This window comes from Dasypus novemcinctus, chromosome 2, assembly GCF_030445035.2.
Source record: "Dasypus novemcinctus isolate mDasNov1 chromosome 2, mDasNov1.1.hap2, whole genome shotgun sequence".
In the NCBI taxonomy this organism is placed as follows: Eukaryota; Metazoa; Chordata; class Mammalia; order Cingulata; family Dasypodidae; genus Dasypus; species Dasypus novemcinctus.
In genome coordinates, this window is record NC_080674.1 from 196,571,394 (window position 1) to 196,588,909 (window position 17,516).

General features: G+C 38.5%; 1 protein-coding gene across 5 annotated transcripts in view; it reads left to right on the forward strand.

The window, feature by feature from the left end:
• The window catches only part of LOC101426976 (interferon-gamma-inducible GTPase 10-like), a 117,497-nt gene that overhangs the window by 72,025 nt on the left and 27,956 nt on the right, over positions 1-17,516 (forward strand). Inside the window, exons 3-4 of one of the 5 annotated variants that reach the window (XR_009182410.2) lie at positions 1,434-1,540; positions 10,111-14,221. The gene's annotated coding sequence lies outside the window, so the exon portion shown is untranslated. Of the gene's footprint in view, positions 1-1,394; positions 3,391-10,110; positions 14,222-17,516 lie in introns of those variants that run through there. The other 4 variants (XR_009182413.2, XR_009182416.2, XR_009182409.2 and 1 more) reach the window with 4 other exon arrangements.

A 17,516-nucleotide genomic window follows, 5' to 3' on the forward strand; every position in this document is an offset into this window, starting at 1 on the left:
AATAAAATATAATAGCAGTATTGATAGTGAATGTTAGCAGAAGAACCATGTGAGATCTAGGAGAATGGATATTGAACTCACAAAAGCTGTGTATAGTTATAATCATAATAAAATAAAATACCTACAATGAGATAATAAACAGAATATGGGGAGGAATATAGTATGAATTAGAAGGTCAATGTGGTCAGGAAAGAGGGAAAAAGAAAAGAAAGGACAGTAGTATAAAGAGTGAATATAAGATAAAAACAGATTAGAGGTATTAGAGATATAAAGTCAGAAATATTGGGGGCTAAACAAAGAGAAGTGGAATGTAAGAGAAACAATAAATGATGGAGGATGGAATGATGTAAAGGAAAGGGGATAGCATTGGTAGGCAAAATCAGTATACACAGAAAAGAGGAAATTGAGTATGAGGATGCACAGTAAATAAGAAATGTTGCCTGCAGCACCTCATATAAAAATGTTTTTAATTTAAAAAAAGCAAGCAAGAAAAAGAGAAAGAAAAACAAAAGGCCATGGTGGGGATAAAGAGGAAAGAAAACAAGAAAACAAATCAAGAAAAAGGACCAGAAAAGGCCTCAGGCAAGGAATCCTCTTTGCTTTTAAATAAGCTGCTTAGGTGTCTATCCTTCCCCCTTTTTTCCTTCCCCACTTCTCTCTCTCCTATGGCATCAGGAAGGCTGCATGATGGCTCTTATAGGAAATTCAAATGGGTCCCTAGTGAACCAACTCTCAGAAAATAATATATCTTAATTTCTTGAGAGAGAGAACCCACCCCTTGTGAGGGACCCTAAATATGCTATTGGAAGTCTGCAAAGCACATCCCTAAGGGCCTCTCCCTTAGGTGTGCTACACAGGGGCTAATTTTCTGACTCCACCTTCTCCCAGACCAAGAACCCTATCCCAGGTCATTTAGGTAAATTGGGTTTTCTCAGCAGATTCACCTCTCTTCTCCTCCTAGGCTCTCCCCAGGTCAGCTGATATGCTTCTCCCAACTCAATAAAAGGGGGGCACCAGAAAATGGAACCTGCACTCCCTGGGCCCCTCTGCATCTCCCACCTAAACCCTGCCACTCCTGGAGTTAGTCTGCGACCAGAGGGGTAGCACAATGCTGGTTTTCTGGGAGTGCTGGGTTCAGGAAACAGAGCCCTGGGAGAATGTGGACTTGGGGTATGTAAGTCTGTGAAATGTCATTTGTGGGGTTTCAGGGAACACGGGCTTTTGGTTCACACATTTGGGTAACAAGGGGCTTGGGAATGCTGCTGCACAAACGGCAGCTCTCTGGAGTGCTATGCCCTCAGACCTAGAGGGAAGGGATTTACCATCCCACGGCTTCCGAGTTCAGTCTTAGAAACTCACAGCTCTACTTTGAGCAAGCACTAATTCTGCTACAGTCTCTCCAGATCAATGACCAGATGCCTCCTGCCCTGTAGGTTCCTGAAACAACCTGCTACAGCAGAATTCCATCACCACACAGCTGGTCCTTTGCAAGAGAAATGAAGATGGTGTAGTTACTCGGATGCCATCTTGCTCCACGTCTGTAAGTTTTCTCTTTGACACTTTGTTCCTCTTACTCTTTTTCCTTGCTGTTGTCTATGGTCCTTTGAAAGAAAAAGCTTAGGGCCAGAGAAAGGGAAAGAGGAAAGAAGAGAAAAAGGAAAATAGTAATAATAATAACAGTAAAAGGGAGAAGAGGAACATCTAAGACCTAGGAAAATAAATAATTAACTCATATAATAAGTGCAGAGGATTTATTAAATATTTGTACAAAAAATGAAATGAAAAACTGAATAGAGAAAAATATCTAGAATGAACTAAAAGGCCAGAATGATAAGAAGAGAAGGAAAGATTAAAGAAAAGACATTTAGCTAAAAGACAATAAAGCTTTAAAAAAGAAAGAAAACAGAGAATACAGGAGATAGCAATAAAATAAGAAAATTGAAGACTAAATAAAGAGAGGTGGAATGTAGAACAAAAACAGAAATCAGAGGATAGGAAGATGAAGGAAGGAAAGGAAATTGCATAGGTAGACAAAATTGGTATAAACAAAAAAGAGAAACAGAGGGAGGGGGAAACACAACAAAACAGGAAACAAGACAGCAGCACCTAATATAAAAAAAGGAAACCATGGTTGGGAAGAAAGAGGGAAACTAAAAAGGAACAAAAACAAATACTCAATTAAGCAATCAAACAAAAACTTAGGGAAAACAGCCTTCCCATTTAGGAGCTTCTCAGGCTGCTGGTGTTCATCAAGCAATGACCCAGCAGCCTGCCCTCTGCAGGATTTGAATTGGGTTTTTGCAAGTAACCTAAATTAAACTTTAAAAAAGGAACCTTTTTTAAATAAAATAAGAGACCCAAGATAAGATAATACAAATATACTCTCTTTGTGTTCCCTGTCTTAAAGTATCAGCTGAGTGTTTGATAACCTGATGGATTATTACTTCAAGGAGAGTCAGAAATCAAGCCAGCGACCTCATATAGCTATCCAGTCACTTTCCCTAGGCCAGATTTTACTTTTTGTTGAGTAAATTCTTGATGATTAGAAGCCTGTTTATCCCTGCCCCCTTCTATTCTTGCTTTCTCTCCCAGGACAGCAGGACAGGATTCTGTGTGATCAGATCCCCCCTCACCTCTCCTGGTCAGGTTGAGTTCCCTTCTGAAATTCAAATAGGACCCTGGTGTCTGAAAACATCACTGGGAAATTACTTTCACCCCTCTTCCAGACCCCCCTCCTCCCCTGGGACCTTAAATAGGCCCTTAGAAGTTTATTAAGTTCTTCCTATTGCCTGTCTCCCTTAGGAGAGTTGGGATTTTGATAGTTTTCAGCACCAAACCAGTCAATTGCATCACTTTTCCATCTCCCAACCCAAGTTCCTCTCTCCCAGGTCAACTAGGTAAATTAGGTTGCTTGCACTGATTTGCCTCTTCCCTCTTCCCAGGGCCACCTCTTGCCAGTTGTTAGGCTCTCTTAAATTCAAAGGGGTCCAGTTAAACAAACCCACAGAAAGGAAATCTCTTTCCACACTTTGCCAGAACCCTCTTAATCCCAGAGAATGCTCCCCCCATTCTGTGGGTGATGTGAGTCAAGAGGTTCACAGAGCCTTTTTGCCTTGAGGGTGGGGCTTAGCTGCCCAATAGTTCCAGTCACCAGGGTGACAAACTCATGGTTTTCCCTTGGGGTTTTTTTCTATCTTTGCCCTGTTCCCTGCAGATCTATGTCCTGTAGTTTCTGGTCCTGTAGGTTCCCAAAACAGTTCACTTAGGCAGGATCTTGACCCTTATTAGCTGCTTTTTGTGAAGGTGGTGATGAGTTCCCATTGAAACTGATAGCATCTTGCTTCAATTTCCTCTTAAATATTTTTGTAGGGCTGGACTTTGCTAAGAAACTCTTTCAGTTCCTATTTATCTGTGAATGGATTACTGAATGGATTACTCTATTTCTGAAGGACAATTTTGCCAGATATCAAATTCTTGGCTGGCATTTTTTTTCTCTTTCAATGTCTTAAATATATTATACCACTGAGTTCATACCTCCATGTTTTCTGTTGAGAAAACAACACTTACTCTTATGGGGTATACCTTGTATGTGGTGACTTGATTTTCTCTTGCTGTCTTCAGAATTCTTGCTTTATGTCTGGTTTTGACATTCTGATTAGTGTGTGTCTCAGAGTACTTCTATATGGATTTATTTTGCTTGGAGTATTTTGTGCTTCTGGAATATAGGTATCTTTGTCTTTTAAAACAGTTGGGAAATATTCAACCATTAAATACTTAAATATTCTTTCTAAACCATTTCCCTTCTTCTCTCCTTAGACTTTCATGACATGTTTGTTTGGACACTTCATGCTGTCATTCAGTTCCCTGGGCCCTGTTCAAATTTTTCTGTCCTTTTCTGTATCTGTTTTTCTATCTGTTTGATTGCAGAAGTCCTGCTTTCTAGGTTGCTATTACTTTCTTCTGCTTCTTCAAATCTGGTTTTGTATGCCTCCAGTGTACTAATTCCATTTATAGTTCCTTTCATTCCCATGAGATCTGCCAGCCAATATCATAAGGTTGCCAGTGGCCCATGTTCCAGCCCTGCCGAAGGCAGGGGAGAGATGTGCTGTAGTTTTAGCAGCTTCTTGGAGAAACAAAGACAACTTAAACCCACCCAGCATAAAAGTCTCCAGCCACTATTCTCACTCCACCCCCAGGAGGAGAGTAATAAGAGTGGAGTTTGATATCTTTCTTAGGGAAAATTGGACAGAATAAATCTACCCAGTCCAAAGAGCAATCAGCAGAATCTGGTTCAACCTCTGCCTCTGGCAGAAAGAGATCTGGGGTGGATTTGGGGACACAACATCTTGGAGTGGTGAGGGACAGTTCATTGAAGGGCAGCTCTTCCTCAAGAAAAGTGAGGTGCAAGGCTGAGCAAAAGTTGTGAAAGTTTGATAGACAATATAGAACACAGGGACTGTGATCTGTGTAACAGTTTCATTCAGGCACTGCCAGCTGCCTCAGCCCCAACAATGTTCCCACACTGGCTCTAAAGCAGTTGAAAATTAAAGACACAGCACCACTTTAGGGTTGCAAGAAACATCTGGCTGAAGAGTGCTGCTTGCTGATTTGTTAGGAAAATGCAGATTCTAAGAGTCAGAAAATTTTGATGGTATTTCTGTTACTATCCCTGGATCCAGTGGAAAAGATCTACATCCATTTGTGGGTCCCAGGACCTGTTTTGGTGGAGAAAATAAAACCGGGGCAATGGTCTGCAAGGTGACTCTATTACCAAAATTCGCCCCCAGGGAATAGCAGCTAGGGAAATTGACAGGATTGCTGAAATATTTAAAGATAAATCAAAAATAATCAGAACAGAGTAATATACTGGTAGAAAAACAGGGGAAGAGAAATTTTCCTGAGGATGAGAGTAGTACACAAATAGTGCAATCTCAATAAATTTGTACAGTATACTCAGGACAAGCATCAGATGAACAATGGCTGAACAAATCTGATTAGTTAACTATAAGCTATTATAAATGTCTAAAATAAGTTAAACCAGGAGTCAAAGAGGACCATTAGCATGAAGCCATTAGCAAGAAGACTGTAGGCTTAAGAGTAAACCTGAGACTAGGAAAAATACATTAGGAAAATCAGATGCTGAAACATTAGCAAAAACAAATTACAAAAATACTAAGAAACAAGATATGGGCCATGCTACAGTTGATATGTGTATATCCAAAAGACTTAAATCTTTGAGCTCTCCTTATAGCAGCTGGGTGCTGAATCTCAATGGAGATGCAGCACCTACTGTCCAGTTCATTGGACTTACCCAGGACAACTAACAAAGAGATTATGATGGAAAATGACCATCCCAAGGAACCGAGAGAGTCTACAACTGCAAACAAGAGAGTCCTATCCATCTGTCCTATGGGATTGGAGCTCCCTCTCAATTAGAGGTGGAGTGGGCATCACCATCCCAGAGTCCTCAGGACTGGGGAAAGAACTATAGACTAAAGTGGAAGAATTGGTATTCTACTATAAACTTATTGTGATTTGACCAACATAAGAACTTATCTCATTTATATGGAAGCAGTGGTCACTGGAGGTTGTGAAGGTAGGGAGAGGGAAAGACAGGGGTGATATAGAGGCATTTTCAGGATTTAGGAGTTGTCCTGAATGACATTGAAATGACAGCTACAGGCCATTATGTGTCTTGCCATAATCTACAAAATTGTGTGGGAGAGAGTGTAAACTACAATGTAAACTCTAATCCAAGCTTGGTGGCAATGCTCCAAAATATTTTCATCAATTGTAATGAGTGTACCACACTAATAAAAGATGCTATTAATTTGGGGAAATGTGGGAGGAGCAGGGAGTGGGGCATATGGTAATCCCCACTACTTTTTATGTAACATTTATGTAATCTAAATATCTCTTTAAAAAATAAAAAAATATATTAAAAAATAAAACAGACGATATAGTCCAGTCAAAGGAACAAATTAAGCCTCCTGATGTGACGCAAGAATTGAGATAACTAAACAGATATTCACAAAAACATCCTAAGTAAATTCAATGAGATGTCTAAAGAGCTTAAGAATATTAAGAACTGGACAAGCACAAAGAGGAATCTGAAAACATGGCCAATTGATTTTTGACAAGGTTACCAAGTACACTCAGCTGGATAGGACAGTCTCATCAACAAATGGTGCTGGGAGAAGTGAAATTCCATATGCCAAAAATTATAGAGACCCATATATCATAACCTTACAAAAATTAACTCAAAATGGATCAAAAAACCTAAATATAAGCACTAGCACCATAAAACTGCTAGAAGAAAAATTAGTAAAGCATCTTCAAGACATTGTGGTACGTGTGGTATTCTTAGAGTTTACATCCAAAGCTTGAGCAATGAAAGAAATATATAAATAAATGGAATCTCCACACAATTGAATACTTTTTGCCTCAAAGGACTTTGTCAAGAAAGATAAAAAAGCAGTCTACTCAAGGGGTAAATCTATTTTGAAACCACCAATCCAATCAGGGTTTAATATACAGAATATATAAAGAAGCACTAAAAATCAACAATAAGTGAACAAAAGACCCAATTAAAACTTCTTCAAAAATGAAGTCTAATGTATTGCCAAATTCAATTAATAGGAAAATGAAATAGTAATGATAGGATTAAAGATTAGAAATAGAATACATAATAATTTATAAAAACTAAAAATAAATTGCAGTATTAAAGAAATGAAAAATAACAAATTTTTTTTAAGTTTTGCCTTTCACCATTGTAATAGGTGTTGCCCTATATGTTCAGTGGGAAGGCAATCTCTTTCATTTCTTCCTCAGTGTCTACAACCTATTTTATTATTATTATTGTGTCTTCAAAAAAGTTTTAGATCACAGTAAAATCACATTTAGAATATAGGGGACTCTGATATTCCCAACATCAAACCCTTTTCCCCTTTCCCCAGCAAAGATATTTTTACATGTGGATGTTACATTTGCTGCAACTGATGTACAGATATTGAAACATAGTGACTAACCATGCTTCCATTATGGTATACATTATGGTTTACATTTTAGACTGTACACTTTTATAAATTTTGGTGATATTTAACATGACCTGTATCCTTCACTGCAGGATCATGTAAAATACTTCATTTGCCTGCCAGTTATGCCCAACTTCCAACTATTCCATTCCTCTCTCACCCTCCCCTCAGGGCCCACAGTGACAATCAAGCTTCACTGCTTGAAGGACAAGATTCTTAGATATTTGCAACAATGTTGAGGGCTTGACACACTAGTCTGCCCCCCCCTCACTGGGAGCCACCCATGCTCTTGAGAGACACCCACCCTTCTGTTTGAGAACATCAGGCCTCCCCAGGGTGGGGGGCATAACACCTTCCCACTCATTGTGTGAGTCTCCACCACTGATATAACACACCCTGACATAACACTTAGACACTCCCTAGAAGCCTGCCCCAGGTTCACCTTCTGCCAGATACCCACCGTTAAACACCTTAAACCAGTAACCCTTTCTTATTATATGTTCTAAAGTGTTTTCTCAACATTTATAGTTTCAACCACATACCCAAAAGTCTCCCATATTCACTTGCTCCTCCGTCCTTTCCCCAATTTCTTGGACCATCTGACCATCCTCCCAACCCAGGCTGCCCTCAAGCCTACAAAGCCCAACCCAATAGCATCACTATGCCCCATCTTATTCCTTCACTGCAAAACTACGTACCTCCACCTTATCATAGATTGCACCTGCGTGGGCACTGGCTCAAAACCTTCCTCTCCCCCCTTATTTCTGGTAAGCTTATCTTCCAGTCTTCAGCTCTCCAAGAGAGCTTGATTTGCTTAATTCATATCAGAGAGGTCATGTAATATTTGTCCTTCAACATCTGGGTTGTTTCATTCAATATAAGGTCTTCAAGATTCATCCATGTTATTCCATGTGTTAGTACTGTATTCTTTCTTACAGCTGAGTAGTATCCATTGTATGTATATACCACATTTTGTTTATCCATTCATCTGCTGATGGACATTTTGGTTGATTCCACCTTTTGGCAATAGTGAATAATGCCACTATGAACATTAGTATACATAAATTGATGCATGTCTTTGTTTTCAGTTCTTCTGGGTATATAACCAGCAGTGGAATTGCTGGGTAATCACAGAGGGTTTCAACTGTGGGAGGGGAGGAGCACTGATGTGGCATGACATTGATGGGGGATGCATGGGTGGGAGGGAGTTCTCCAGGGCATGCATATAGAGTATATAGATAAGTTCAGATATTTGTTGGGTATTGACATAGAGGGTAGAGTATCACAAAACTGAGGGAGTAGTGAGTTCCCATTCCAGGAATTTCTGTTGCACTACCCAATGGAGCAGCAACAATCCCCCAAGTAGTACAAAGGAAAAGATGGGAGAAGGGTGGTCCAATGATGGGCCCTTGATACTGATGACTATGTTTATGAGCCTGTGTGCTTGAAATTTCAGCTAGGCCCAGAGCTGCAGTGTACCTAAGAGTTATCTCCTGAGAACCTCTATATTGCTTAAATGTGGCCATTCCTTAAGCCAAACTCAGCATATATATGTATAACCTTCCTCCCAGTGTGGGCCAGGACTCCTGGGGATGAGATTTGCTGGCATGGAGGGATTACTGCCAAGCATCAGCTGGTGATGCAACTAGAAAGTGTCCTTGAATAAAAGGTTGAAAAGGTAAAGAAAAATTAGTTTATATGGCTAAGGCAATTCAAAATGAGTCAGGAGGCCGTCAGAGGGATCATGCTTATGCATATCTCAGCAGGATCTCAGAGACAGTCAAAGTAGATACAACCCAAGTTAGTGGTGCTCCTGAGGGCTATGGAGATACACAGGTTCTACAGTCATGACAAATGGCTCTGGAGTTCAGTGCCTTGCCAGTGGGCTCTACTTTGGAATTTGTGCTCCTGAGTGTAATGGGGTTGGTCTCAAATGTGACCTCTCTACACATGCCTCTTCTGTTACATTTACTGAACCTGTGGTTGGTGCTGGGGTTGGTGTATGCTCAGGAGACTTGAATCTCTGGACTGTCTATGTGCCAGCTGGGCCCTGAGCCTCAGCAGACTTGCAACACCTACTCTCCATTTTGTTGGACTTACCCAGGTCAGGTAACAGGGAGGTGATGATGGTCAACCACCACCTCAGGGAATGGTGATAGTCTACAGCTGCAAGCAGGAGAATCCCATCCATCAGCCATGTGGGATATAAGCCCCTTCTTGATTCAAAGGTGGAGTGGACATTGCCATCCCAGGGTCCTCAGAGTTAAGGAATAAAATATGGATTAGAGTGGACTTACTGGTATTCTACTATAGAATTATTGTGACTTTAGCAATGGAAGAAATGGTATCACTGATGTGGAGACAGTGTCAAGAGGAGTTGCTGAGGGCAGGGAGAGAGAATAAGAGGTGTAATATGGGAGCATTTCAGGATTTGGACTTGTCCTGAATAATATTACAGATGCAGGACATTATATATCCTGCCATAACCCACTGAATAGCCTGGGAGAGAGTGTGCACTTAAAAATAAACTAACTGTAATGCATGTTATGTAGCAATGCTCCAAAACATACTCATCAATTGCAATGAATGTACCACACTAAAGAAAGAAGTTGTCGATATGGGAGGATTGGAGGGTATGGGGAGTGAGATACATGGGAACTTCTTATATTTTTTATTGTAATGTTTTGTGTGATTTATCTATCTTTAAAAAAGATAATAAAAATAAAGCCTTAAAAAAAAGACTCAAGAAATGGGCAAAAAGACTTGAATAGACTTTTTTTCAAGAGGGTATAGAAATGGTTAAAAAGCACATGAAAAGTTGCTCAACATAATTAGTTATTAGGAAAATGCAAATCAAAACCAAAATAAGATCACTTCACAACCACTGGACTGACTACTATTTAGAAAAATGGAAAATTAAAGTTCTGGAGAAATAAGACACTTACTCATTGCTTATGGGGATGTAAAATGGTACAGCTGCTGTGGAAGACAGTTTTTTTTTTTTTTTTTTTTTTTTTTTGGCTTCTCTGGAAGCTAAGTATAGAACTGCCAAATGATTAGGTAATCTCTCTTTTAGGTACATACTCAGAAAAAATGAAATGTTAATCACATTATTCACAAATGCCAGAAGATGGAGACAACCCAAATGCTCATCAACCGATGAATAGATAAGATGTATTACAAACAAATGATGGAATATAATTCAGCTGCATGAAAAAATGAAGTCCTGATACATGACACAACATTTATTTAATGTATGTAGAATTTTCAAAAGTGTGGAAATGAGTTGAGTCGATGGTAACATAAAATAATGAGTATTAATAACTCTGCTAACTTATAAATCTGGTTGAGGCTAAAAGGTGTTCTCTGTGACTGTAAATGCCAATTGAAAGGAAGCTATAAAATAATCTAGGAATGTGTGACAGTGATTTTGGAAGTGGTTGAAGATTGTGGTTAATCTTGTATATATATGAAAGTTATTTTACAAAGTGTTGAGAATATGGTGATACATGGGAAAATTACAAATAAAGTAACTTATGCACAATAGTTTAAAACAATACGCTAATATTTTGCAGCAATGACAAAAAAAGAGAAGCTATCATATCAATGCTAAGAAACAATAATAGGGAGGTAAAAGGAGTGTGGAAATTTTTCTGTTCGAGCAATGAAAATGTTCTAGAATTGAGTGAGGTGATGACAGCAAAACTCTGGATGGTGAAAGTAACTTGTAAATGGACTACACAAATCATTGGACTATATAACACAGAAAATCCAGTGGTGCAACAGAAAAGACATGAGAATGTTCTTTCATGAACTATAACAAATATATAATTGTAATATAGGGTGTTAATAATCAGAGTGGATTGGGGGGAAATACACCAAATGTAATCTATGGGCTGTAGTTAGTAGTAATATTTTGATGATGCTCTTTCATAGTTCATAACAAATGTCTCACAGCAATGCAAGGTGTTCATGGTGGGGTGGTATATGGGAGCACTGATATGATGATATGCTTACCTGTTCATAAGTTCACAACTTTTACTATACACTTATTGTTTATGTAAATGCATATACATATATGATATTTTACATATGTACAAGATTCTTTTGTAAGTTCATAACCTCTGTAATAAAATATAGGGGAACATCTCAAGATTTTGTGGTATGTGGTAGTTTCTTAAAAATTTTGCCCAAAGCACAAGAAACAAACTTTTTAAAAATTAATTAATTTTTTAATTCATTTTAAAAAATATTACATTCAAAAAATATGAGGTCCCCATGTACCCCCCCTCACCCTACTACTTCCCCCATAGCAACATTCTCCTCCATCATCATGACATATTCATTGCATTTGGTGAATACATCTCTGAGCATCACTGCACCTTATGGTCAATGGTCCACATCATAGCCCACACTCTCTCATGTTCCACCCAGTGGGCCATGGGAGGATCTACAATGTCCAGTAATTGTCCCTGCAGCGCCACCCAAGGCAACTCCAAGTCCCGAAAATGCCTCCACATCTCATCTCTTCCTCCCATTCCCCACATCCAACAGCCACCATGGCCACTTTTTCCACACCAATGCCACATTTTCTTCGATTACTAACCACAATAGTTCATGAATAGAATATCAGTAAGTCCACTCTAATCCTTACTCTATTCCTGCATCCTGTGGACCTTGGATTGGTTGTGTCCATTCCACATGTATGTCAAGAGGGGGCTTAGATTCCACATGGATGCTGGATGCAATCCTCCTGTTTTCAGTTGTAGGCACTCTTGGCTCCATGGTGTGGTGGCAACAAACTTTAAAAAAAATAGATAAATGAGATCTCCTCAAAATTCAACACTTTGCCAAAAGGGTGAAAAAGCAGCCAACTCGATGGAAGAAAATATTTCACCCAATCACATATCTGATAACAGTTTAATATTCATGATAAATGAGGAGATCATATAACTCAATAAAAAGGCAAAGAATCTGATTTAAAAATGGGCAAAAGACTTGAAAAGACAACTGTCAAAGAACAAACAGAAATAGAGAAACACATGAAAAAATGTTCAACATAACTAACAATTAGGGAAATGCAAATCAAAACTACAATGAGATACCATTTCACACCTATTAGACTGGTCACTGTTAAAAAGTCAGAAAACTGTACATTTTGGAGAAGAAGTGGAGGGATAGGAACACTTATTCACTGTTGGTGAGAATGTAGAATGGTACAGCCACTGTGCAGGACTGTTTTGCAGTTCCTAAGGAAGTTGAATATAGACTTGCCATGGGACCCAACCATACCATTTTTAGGTATATACACAGAAGAACTGAGAAAGTGACACCAACAGATATCTGCACATCCATGTTCAGATAGCAGTGTTATTCACAATAGCCAAAAGTTGGAAACAACCAGATGTCCATCAAATGATGAATATATAAATTGTGAAGTTACACATGATGGAGTATTATGCAATGGTAAGAAGAAATGAAGTCATGATACATATGACAACATGGATGACCCTGGAGGACATCATGTTGAGTGAAGTAAGCCATACACAAAAGGAAAAATTCTGTATGATTGTGCAATTGTGACCTAAATACATTATGTGAAATATAAATATATTATATGAAATGTGAAGATGGGTAGAATTGCATATATAATACCATTTTTCTTTGAAGCTGAACAAATGTATGTCAATAGTACAAAATGTTAATATCAGGCAGAAAAAATAAACATTATACTAAATGGTGACCATACATATTGTATGATTCCATTTGTATAAAATGTAAATATAAATCAATTTATAAAGATGAAAAGAGATTAGTGGTTATGTAGGTCTGAGGAAGGAATGCTAAGGGGTGTGGAGTCTTTCTCTTTAGAGTAATGAAATTGTTCTAAAATTTTTAAGATCATGAATGTACAACATTGTGATTATACTAAAAGACATTGATTTTACACTTTGGATAGAATAGCGAGAAACAGCAGCTATGGACAGTGGGGAAAGCATAGAAGGATTGAGAGGTGAGGAATTTTCTTGTTTGTTTTTCTGTTTTCTGTTTATTATTATTATTTAAATAATGAAAATGCTCTAGGGAAACGGACTTTGGCCCAGTGGTTAGGGCGTCCGTCTACCATATGGGAGGTCCGCGGTTCAAACCCCGGGCCTCCTTGACCCGTGTGGAGCTGGCCACGCGCAGTGCTGATGCGCGCAAGGAGTGCCTTGCCACGCAAGGAGTGCGCCCATGAGGAAAGCTGCCCAGCGTGAAAAGAAAGTGCAGCCTGCCCAGGAATGGCGCCGCCCACACTTCCCGTGCCGCTGACGACAACAGAAACGGACAAAGAAACAAGACGCAGCAAATAGACACCAAGAACAGACAACCAGGGGAGGGGGGGAAATTAAATAAATAAATAAATCTTTTAAAAAAAAAAAAGAAAAGAAAATGCTCTAATGATGATTGAAATGATGAATGCATAACTATGTGATTACATCAAATACCATTGATTTTACACTCTGGATGAATTGTATGTTTATTAATATGTATTAATAAAATTGATTTATTACCAAAAAAATTTAAAAATAGGGTGGGTCGGGGAAAAATACAACAAATGTGAGATATGGATTATATTTAGTAACAATGTTTTGATGATGCTTTTGCATAATTTGTAACAAGTGTTTCACAGCAATGCATGGTGTGGGTGGAGGGTTATATATGATATAATGCATGTTTCTTCTGTAAGTTCACAGCATTTACTCTACACTTACTGTTTATGTGTGTGTATGTATGTATGATATACTTCAATAATTTTTTTAATGTTTAATGTTTTATTGCCCCATTTGCTTGGGGGTGATAGGAAGCAGGAAAGGTCTATCTTAAAATAAGGGAGTGTGCTATTATTACATTTTTAAATTGTATTTTTTAAAGATACATAGATCACAAAAAATGTTCCACATCTCAGCAGGATCCCAGAGACAACCAAAGTAGATACAACTGCAGGTAATTTTTAAAAACAGTGACAGAAACAGAGGAAATTATATAAGGAAAACCTTGTTTTGCATATTTCATCCTGTGTTTCCCTGTAGCAGTTTGCATTGTTTATGAATTCCAAAAATTGATATTGGATTATGTTTGTAAACTGGTCTGTTTCTCTAGGTGTGTTCCCCTTTGGCTGTATTAAATTTGGAGTTTCATTTTTACTTGATTATGTTTTCCTTGATTAAATTATAATTAAGGCTTTGATTCAATCACATTAATAGGAGTCAAGTTCCTATCCCTCAAGGTGACATAAAACTTTTGAACTGCTGATAGAAGAAGTCCTGATTCTTGACTGCAGATTAATGGAGATAATTCTAAGATCTCTAGACAGGGTTGAGTGTGTATGTTGGGGGAGTGGGTAGTTTGGAAGAGGGTGCAGAGAGAGATGACCACTGTTTCTCAAAATGAGCCTGCAACACATAGAATTAAAACCTAGCTAACATTATCCTCAATGGGGAAAGACTGAAGGCTTTTTCTATAAGATCAAGAGCAGAACAATGATCCCCACTGCCACCCCTATTTTTCAACCTTCTGCTGGAAGGTCTATTCAGAACAATCATGCAAGATAAAGAATAAGCATCAAAACTGGAAAGGAAGAAGCAAAACTTTCCCTATGTGCTAGTGGCATGATCCTAAATATAGAGATTCTTGAAAAATGCACCAAAAAGTTAGTAGAGCTAGTAAATGAATTCGGCAAAATGGCGAGGTAAAATTTAACACATTAAAATCAGATCTGTTTCTGTACCATAATAACAATCTAAATAGGAAATGAAGAAAAATTTCCATTTATAATAGCAGTTAAAATAATCAAATATCTAGGAACAAAGTTATCTAAGGATGCAAAGTATTTATACATGGAAAACTAGAAAACCTGTGGAAAGAAGTTAAAGGAGATCTAAATAAAAACACTCAGTGTTCATGGTCTGGATTAATTTTGAAGACATTATATCATGTAATTATCCTATAAATAGTAATAGAATGTCTCTTCACTTATCCGGGCATTTTAAAATTTTCTCAAGAGACTTAATCACTCCTTGTTGATTTAGAGGAATGCTTTTTCACTCTTCCTGGTCTTTCTTTGCATTAGGAAATGTCACTGTTGGTATAATATTCCAGGTCTCTTCACTTCTTCCTAAATCTACTCATTCTACACCAGGGGAAATGGAGTGACTTCTATCTTTTCTTGATTATGAATGGTAAACTCGGAATGAGTTGACCAGACACTCATTTTTCTGCTTCTGGTAAGAATGAGCTGTTTGTGTTCTTGTAGGAAGGGTTTTCTTTGCCATTTCTGAAACTCTTGTAGATTGTAGAACCTTTCCTCCATGAGTATGGGAGTCAATTCTGGACATTCTGCAGTTTACTATTAGTGAATCAAGTTACTGGGAGATAAAAGCCACATTCTATAATGTCATCTCCATCAAGAATTATTAAGATATTAACTCTTCAATTTCCTAACTTCTTTGCATTATTTTGCAGTTGGCCTAGAGTCTGAGAAGGAAAGAGGAAGGATGTGAATTGAGACCCTTCTAATCCCCCAATATATAGATTTGTTATTAAATACATCATATTTTTGATATGGTTGATGAAAGTTTTTCTATTAATATCCAATTAATTATTACCAGAAAATTAGAATTGCTGAGTTTAGTGTGTTGATCCTGTATCTGCCAAACCTATTGAACTGCTGTTAGGAGGTTAACTGGTACAGTGTATTTAGTAGATAGAGTGTAACATCCTGTCACTAGACTTTGAAGGTTTGTATCTAGCTCCATGGTTTCTTTACTGTATGACCTTAGACATAGTTACTAAAACTATTTGTGACTTAATACATCTGCTATGAAATGGGGGAAAATAATAGCACCAAAACACAAGGATTAAATTAGCATGAGTTGGGAAGTAGATGTGGCTCAACTGATAGAGCATTGGTCTACCATATGGAGGGTCCAGGGTTCATTCCCCAGGACCTACTGACTTGTGTGGTAAACTGGCCCATGCACATCCTGCCACGTGCAAGGAGTGCCATGCCACACAGGGTTGCCCCCCATGTATGGGACCCCATGTGCAAGGAGTGTGCCCTGCAAGGAGAGCTGCACTGCATGAAAAATGTGCGGCCCACCCAGGAGTGGTGCTGCACACAGGGAGAGTTGATGCAGCAAGATGATGCAACAAAAAAAGAGATGCAGTTTCCCAGTGCTGCTGCATAATGCAAGTGGATGCAGAAAAACACACAGCGAATGGGCACAGAGGGCAGACAATAGGGAGGAAGGGAAGAGAAATAAACAAAATATATCTTTTAAAAAATTAGCCTGAGTTAATTCATGTCAATGACTTAAAACAATGTCTGACTGCACGTAAGCATTCCACATGTTGGCAATTTCTATCACCAAACACAGACTCTACAAAATTGGCAAATCCTCACCTCTCAGGCCTAGACTTGTCTTTTATTCTTTTGGAGAAGATGGATTGTTTAGGAAACAGCTTTTAAAAAGATACCTAAGAATGCAATGGATAAGTAAATAGAGAATTTCCCTCCTTTTTTATATTATAATCTGTGAGCAGTTATGATTCTGGGAGGTGAGACAGCTCTGTTTCCAATTCCAATGTTACTGTGACTGCTGTTTCCTGATCAGTCCCTGTGGGAAGAGTGAAGATTAAAAAGGAGATCCAGCACATGTGGTTCTCTTAAGCCAGAGCTTTGATAGGGGTAACACCAACACTCTAGGAAGCCTGGGAAATTGGGTCTCAAGCAGAAGAATTTATTATTAACAAGAAAAAGAAAAGAATGATACCAAGGGATGGTATTTAAGGTGACAAAAAACATTAAAACTTCTGTCACCAAGTGAAAATACTGCAAAAATTCAGTTTAATTTGCTTCTGACTCTACCTATCCAGAGTTAAGTCAGACCCCTCTACAGATTTCCCTTCATGTACTGATTCCAGGTTCATAGCTTGAGACCACATGTACTTCTGACTACCTCACTTCATATCACCCCCTCATGTTGGATAATTTCCTAGAACAACTCACCAAACTCACCAAAGTTGTGATGCTTATAATTAGGGCTTTATTGTAGAAAAAGGGCACAATAAAATCAAAAGAAGAAATACAACAGGTGAGTTCTTGGAGGGTCTCAAATACTTGCTTCCATGCCTTCTCCACATGGAGTCAGAAAGTGTCACTGTCACTCTCTTGGCAGAGCATTTCTTCTCAGTCATGGAAACTCACCAATGTTTCAAGTGTTCAAAGTTTATATGTTCAAAGTATATATGTGCAAAGTTTATATGTTCAAAGTTTACATGGGCATGATTTGTAGAATCATTTCCCATGAGTTTGGACTCCATTGCAGATCCCTAACCATGCAGAGGTCAGGGAGATGTTGCCGAAGTGACATGGCTCAAGGCCCCAACCCTATTCATCTGATTGGTCTTTCTGGTGTGGCCAGCACCTGCCCTAAGTCT